Consider the following 7,172-nt stretch of genomic DNA (forward strand, 5'->3'; position numbering starts at 1 on the left):
CATGACCCAAGCACACACTAAAAATAAAAAGCACCCCAAATGTCTGGATTTAAAAACATATTTTAATTCAATCGTGATTTGTAAACCAGTCTGATTATTTTTGGGGATGTGACCCATCCTCACTCTTCAATGCTTGGGTTTGGCAATATGGGATTAGTGGAAAGTGGCATGTGCTGAAGTACTTTACTAATAAGAGTCTAATGGAGGACATGCACTGCTTTCATTACATATTTCAAACTTACAAACATTAGAAAGACATTAGAGAGGAAATAAACTCAGCATTAAGTATTACTTTCTATGTGCCAAAGAAATAAATTGCCAATTCTTTATTCCAGTTTATTCAGTCAACTATTTGCATGCCATACGTACCATTTTCCCTTAGTCTTTTGAATACCAGAAAACAATTTGAGAATGCATTGCATTCTTCCTTTGAAGTACAGGCAGTCCCCGAGTTACGCGGATCCGACTTATGTCGGATCCGCACTTACGAACGGGGCTCTCTCGCCCTGGAGCTCGCAGGCAGTGGGACCGCCCAGAGCGCAGTGGTCCCGCCACCTCGACCTCTGGGGCGAGAAAAGCTGCTCTGGGTGCCCCTGGTCTGCTGGGGACTGTCTCAAGCAGACCAGGGACACCTGGAGCAAAGCCAGGGAGGCAGAGGGGTTCCGCGCCTCTAAGGGTTTGCTCTGGCAAAGCCTCAGAGGCGCGGGACTCCGCCGCCACTGCGGCTTTGCTCCCCGTGTCCCTGGTCTGCTGGAGACGGTCCCCAGCAGACCAGAGGCACCGGGAGCAAAGCCGCAGCAGCGGCGGGGTCCCATGCCTCCCCGGCTTTGCCACAGCAAAGCCTCAGAGGCGCGGCACCCCGCCGCCGCTGCGGCTTGCTCCCGGTGCCTCTGGTCTGCTGGGGACTGTCTCCAGCAGACCAGGGACACGGGGAGCAAAGCCGCAGCGGCGGCGGGGTCCCGCGCTTCTGAGGCTTTGCCAGACCAAAGCCTCAGAGGCGCGGCACCCCGCCGCTGCTGCGGCTTTGCTCCCCGTGTCCCTGGTCTGCTGGGGGGGAGGAGCGCAGCTAGTGCGCCCTCCCCCCCAGCAGACCAGGCTTTTGTTGTGGACCCTGGGGTAGAGCAGCTGGGGTGCTGCCGGGTTCTGTCCCAGGCTCGAGATTCAGCCGCTGTTGAAACTGATCAGTGGCTGATTCCAGGAAGCTGGGGGCAGAGCAATTCTGCCTCCAGCTTCCTGTTGTCAGCCCCTGGTCAGTTTCAGCAGCAGCGGCTGAATCTGGAGCCAGTTCCGACTTACATACAAATTCAACTTAAGAACAAACCTATAGTCCCTATCTTGTACGTAACCCGGGGACTGCCTGTATGTCTCTTGCAATACCATGACATCTTACACTGGCAATATTTCAGGCTAAAACTCTCTCAAATTCCCCAGTTTTTCCAACATTGGTAATCTGGCTGTTCTCATCAAAGAGAAGACATTTAAGGCCTTGGCAGAACTCTTAAGAACTTCAGAAACCTTTCTTTGAACTTGCTTTTTCTTGAGTGGAGAAAGGGATAATAACATACCACTAACATGAGGATGAAATTGTTTTAAAAAAGGTAAAGCACATTTACTTCAAAAATTTAAACAGTGTCAGGCGTCTGACTCCTTGAAGGTTTTTGTTTGTTTGTTTGTTTTTTGAGAAGACATCTAGCTGACCTGTTTACTGGGTAAAGGGACTATAAATGAGAGTTCAGTATGATAATACAAGTATCAGTTTCCAAGTGGATGTAGCACAGCCAGGAATACACACAGAACACTTTGCTCCTTTATGAAAAGTTTAAGACCTGTGGTTTCATTCTTTAGGTGCTTCTCCTTCAACCACAGGCAAGCTGTTTATGACACTATGACATGTACCAGTGTCATAAACAGCTCAGTGAATTGTCACATTTTTAACCAAACTGTTCAAAAGCAAATCAAATTTTAAAAAACCTTCTGGCCACCCTTTTCAACTACTGGTCATCTCAAACAGCAATTACATGTATGAAATTCAAGCAGCAGAATAACAGTCAGATTAAGTCACAGGCACCATGGATCTCTGCCTAGGGCCTCAATCCCTGAAGTCATGTGATTATATCAGAATCACAGCTTTCATTTTTTTTAACATGGTACCCACCTGGGTATGAAGGAAATCTTACAAGTATGACATGAGTGTAAGTGATGCAGTGATGTCTACCAGCATCTGCAGAGAACCTGATACAACAGCTCTGAGAAGGGTTGTAAGCAACTACACTCACTACCAGAGCACTCTCTTGCATCTGGGCGTGTCATTGCAGGAGCTTTTGTTCCTATTGCCCTGGCTGACTTTCATTTTGATTCCAGAGTGATCAGGCTGTATATAGAACTCATCCCTCTGGCCCCTCTGGGCTATTCCTTGGCTCATCTTTTAGGCCTCTAGGCTAAATAATTTTTACATGGGGCTCATATGCCCTGCCCTCAGGGAATCCAGGACCACTCTCTGTTCTGGATTCCAGCCCAAAGACTCTGGTTTACAAAGCTAAATCTGCTCCTTCAGACTCACCGGTGTTTCCCTAGGCAACTTGCTACAGCTATACCCCTTGTGCTGCTTCCCTAAATCCTGTGCTTCCCACAGTCCTTCCTCTGGTTCTCAGGCCTCTGGTTTCTCCATCTTGCTCCTTTTCCTTCTTTCTCTGCTGGAACATCCATTCCTGACAACTGCCTCTCTGTGCCTTACACCCTTTCTAAGAACCAGCACATGAATTAATCCATCCCCATAGCTTTCTTCAGTCTGCCTTTCCTAGTGAGTGGAACTAGGGTTTCCCCAAAAATACCAAACACACGTGCTAAAAATCTGCAAAAAAACCAAAACCATAAATACCGAACACACATGCTAAAAATCTGTCGAGCTAAAAAAAACAAAACAAAAAACAAACAAAAAAAACTCCATCACAACTATGCTTAACACTGAATGGGGACTTTATTATAAACAATCAACAGTTTACACCATATATTCTGATGACATGAACCTCCCAGCACGCAGGTTCCCACCTGGCAACCCTATTGCCAGGCTGAGCTAGCCTCTCAGAGCCTTTATTCAGCTGTGGAGGGGAGTAAACGGGGATTCAAGCCTGGCCCATATTCTGGCCATGACAAGAAGTGGATTATATGCCTGAAAATCTGTGGACGAGAAGTGGATTATATGCTTCCTAGAACTGATCGCAGCCCTGCCTCCCCAGCCACTCCCCCCACCCTTGACAGGCTTCCGTCGGGCGCCCAGCCAGAAAAGCAGAAAATACCGGACATTGCATATGTTCAGTATTTTCTGAATTTTTTTTATTGGACAGAGGGCGCAGAAAATGGACTGTCTGGTTGAATACCAGATACCTGGCAATCCTAAGTGGGACGTTCTTGCCTCCTTTTTCCTGGGTCCTTTCTCTAGTTTTTCTAGGCCCTTTCACAGGTGGGATAACTATTTACAATTAAGTTGCCAGATCGGGACAGCTAAGATAAAGCTACTATGCCACAAGCAAGAATAATCCTGACTCCCCCAAAGGTTAAGCAGTCCTATGACCACCTCAGTGCAGGGGGTCCTCACAAACCAGCACAGTGCTGTTGTATTTGGGTTGCATTCAGTGTTGGAGAAGGTTTCACCTGAAAGAAAAAAAAATAAACTCTTTCTCCTTCTTAAAATGTATTTCTAACTTCACATTAGGTTTTATAAATACCCTCTTTATGTTATAAACAAAAAATTATTTTTATAACTAAAACCAGAATTACAGGCCTACATACTGTATGATTTTGCCTCTTACGAAGGAAGAAACCCCCAGATTACTGCTGTCAAAACCAAACCTTTTGTTCAAGTAGGTCACGCTAAATTTGTGTGAGACAAGTGTTCAGATTTTCTAGCAGGTGAGGTATCTGTCAAAGAAAATGCTTCAATATATTAGAGGGAAAATAAACATTGACAAGAGCTGTGAAGGAAAATGTGATAAAGTCTCTGGATAAAACACTGAATTACATAATCAAACAGGAAAAAAATAGGCTTGCTTTGTCAATTTGTTTCTTGACATATGGAAAAGTATCGCTTTCTAAGTATCCGCCTCTATTTACATTAGTTTCACTCCTTATTATGGACAAGTCATGTGACTTTGGCATAACAATACCTATGTGCTGGGGGGGAAGGGGTGAATTATCAGTGGAGGAGTGAATCTGTGCGTCAAACACAGATTTGAGTTTTCCATTTGTGGTTAAAAATTTACCAGTTTCATTGCTGGCACAGGTGGGAGGAAAAACTGAAAAAGAAGACAAGAGTGAACATTTTGTTCTGGAGGGAAGTCTACATGTCCCTTATGCTTATGCTGCCTTTCTGATTTCTCACTTCTTACTTTCCTTTTTATCTTATCTTTTATTTTGCTTTTTTTGGACCATACTACTTAATTTAGACCAGCGGGTCCCAACCTTTTCCAGATGGGGACCCATTCTGGCAATTCAGGAAGACTTGGTGACCCAAGGCAATTCAAAAACAGAGGGAGTAGAGGGAGCACAGCCACCTGGGGAGACACTTGGTGACCCTTTTGAAATGTAATGGCAACCCATATTTGGGACCCGACCAATAGGTTGGGAAACTCTGCTTTAGACTGTAAAACTGAAGACAACTTTAAAAAAATTAACTCAAAACTGAAAGACAAAATGCAAAATCAAGGAACAGTCAAAAATAAAACAAGTAAGTTTGCATTTGTCTTGTCCGTCTGTCTATGATTTTCAGAAAAAAACAACAAGTGGTCTGGTAGCACTTTATAGACTAACAAAACATGTAGATAGTATCATGAGCTTTCGTGGGTACAGCCCATAACTCCAGCCATCTGATGACCCTTGGTTTTTGGATTGTATGAAAAGGTAAATACAACTTCTCTATTTACTTTCTACACATCACTCATGATTGTTTATATCTCTGTCATACTCCAAGACTCTCCTTGTATGGGAGACATTCTATACTCTTGATCAACTTTGTTGACTTGCTCTGAACCTTTCTGAGATGGAAAAATCAGAATTGGACACAGTAATCAAGGTGTGAGTATACCATGGATTTATATAGTGGCACAATGTTATTTTCTGTCTCATTTTTATCCCTTTCCTAATATAGTTCCTACATACTATTAGTCTTTTTTGTCTGCAGCTGTGCATTAAGGAGAAGTTTGCAGAGGATTATCTGCAATAACTCCAGGATCTCTTCCTTTGGTAGTAATAGCTAATTTAGACCACATCACTATAGATCGTGATCTGAGATTATCTTTTCCCATGGGAATTACTTTGCACTTATCAGTGTTGAATTCATCTGTCATTTTTTTATCCAGTCACCCAATATTGTGAGATCCCCATTTTGTGAACTTCTCAGGGACTGCTTTGGACCCAACTGCTTTGAATAATTTTGTATCATCTACAAACTTGCCACAATTCACCCCACCGTTTCCAAATCATTGAGTAATATGTTGAACAGCATAGCTCCCAGTACAGAGACTCTGGGAGACCTGCTGTTCCTCCCACTTCTCTGTGAGATTTGACCATCTTTCAACCTTTTACTGACTCATGAGGAGACCTTTTATCTTATCTCAGGAATACTTTGTTTCGTTGAGAGCCTTTCGTAATAAATGTTGTCAAAGGCTTTCGGAAAATTCAAGGGGTACTGACACAAGCTATGCTCCATACAATCGGACCACCTTCACAGTCCCTCCACCCTCATTCCACCTGCTTTCCAAGCTCCTCTGCTTTCCCCCTTTTCTTCTTTTATGGTGTATAATGATGGTTTGAAAAGGTTTTTTTAAGTGTATGTGCTTGTTTGTTTTGTTTTGTGGAGAGGTTGCTGTTGAGTTTGTGGTTTGTTTTTACCTTTGGAATCTCAAGTATATCAAGTCTGGTCTTCCCAGATTTTGCTGGAGGACTTGGTGAAGATCTCAGAGAAAGAGGGAGTTCTCTGGGTCTTTTATTAAATGGGTAATAGGCATTGAACCATTGGCAAACATTTTTTTTCCTTGAGTGTTTGTTAAGGCATCCTTTTATCAGATGTTTGAATTCTTCATAAAAAAAGCAATTGAATTACTGTTAAGTATACTAGTAGGAGGTTTCTTTGACTCTAACAAGGATTAAAAATGAGCCTCACTCATGGGCAGAGGGAACTACAGTTTGCAAGAGAGGTTTTACAGGGGTCAGCTTCGGAAAAACCAAACTTGAAGAGAAAGCTTAGGTTTATGTTTCTAAATATGTTTGAATTTTATACAGTGTGGGGGGAAGGGGGGAGCTCTTGCTTACAAGGTACTGTATTAACAATTATATATTAGCTTTAAAGAATCTGATTAAAAATCACATCCAAACTCAATTATCCAGATTTCACTTCCTTTGTGCTGTAATTTCATAATGCTACCAGCCCTCTACTGAGTCTTTCAAGGAAGCACGCAATTTCTGATGAAAAAACAAGCAGAAAACAGAATGTCTTTAGAATAAAAGCCCAACAAAAACAAAACCAGAAAAACAGCATCTTAATCTCTTCTCCCTACCATTACAGGTACATTTTGTACACAGAAATGGCAGGAGGAGCACAACCCCAATATTTTCTTTAGCAGGTGGATAAGGTAGGTACTGACCTGGGATACCTGTCATCCTACATATAACACATTTCTAGGATAAAGCTATACAATATTTTGGTATTAATGGATTCTAAATTATTGCAGTTTTATGAAATCAGTTTTAAAAACCATTCTGAAATAAATTATTGTACTGTTTCTTCAGACAAACTGTAGTCTACTGGAAAAGTAGTGTCTTAATAAAAATAACACTGCAAATTTGGGATTTCTTTTTAAGAGTAGGCTTTGTACATCAGTCATCTGCCACTAACTTTAGTCATCAGCTACTATAAAGGCACGGTTTTATCTTTCACTGAAGGATTAAGCCTGTTCTATTCCCATCAAATATAGTCTTTCTTATCCATGTATTTAGCGCCTTATTTTTAAATGCCTTTCCCCTGGCTATGACATGGAGATTATTATTCTTCAAGGTGATGATGGGACAATCTGAACAAGTATGAAGGGAGCATTCCATGAAATCTCCCAATAAGCTCTCGAAGAGATAAACTCTCTTTGTGGTGGGTACAGCGGAATCTTTTCTGTTCTCTTCTTTCG

General features: G+C 42.4%; 1 long non-coding RNA gene across 1 annotated transcript in view; it reads right to left on the reverse strand.

The window, feature by feature from the left end:
- Positions 1 to 1,150: 1,150 nt before the first annotated feature.
- LOC102457832 (uncharacterized) overlaps positions 1,151 to 7,172 on the reverse strand; it is a 46,882-nt gene continuing 40,860 nt past the window's right edge. Inside the window, exon 4 of the long non-coding RNA XR_012904095.1 lies at positions 1,151 to 3,651. This is a non-coding gene — a long non-coding RNA (uncharacterized LOC102457832). The remainder of the gene's footprint in view (positions 3,652 to 7,172) is intronic.

This window comes from Pelodiscus sinensis, chromosome 5 (genome assembly GCF_049634645.1).
Source record: "Pelodiscus sinensis isolate JC-2024 chromosome 5, ASM4963464v1, whole genome shotgun sequence".
Lineage (NCBI taxonomy): Eukaryota > Metazoa > Chordata > Testudines > Trionychidae > Pelodiscus > Pelodiscus sinensis.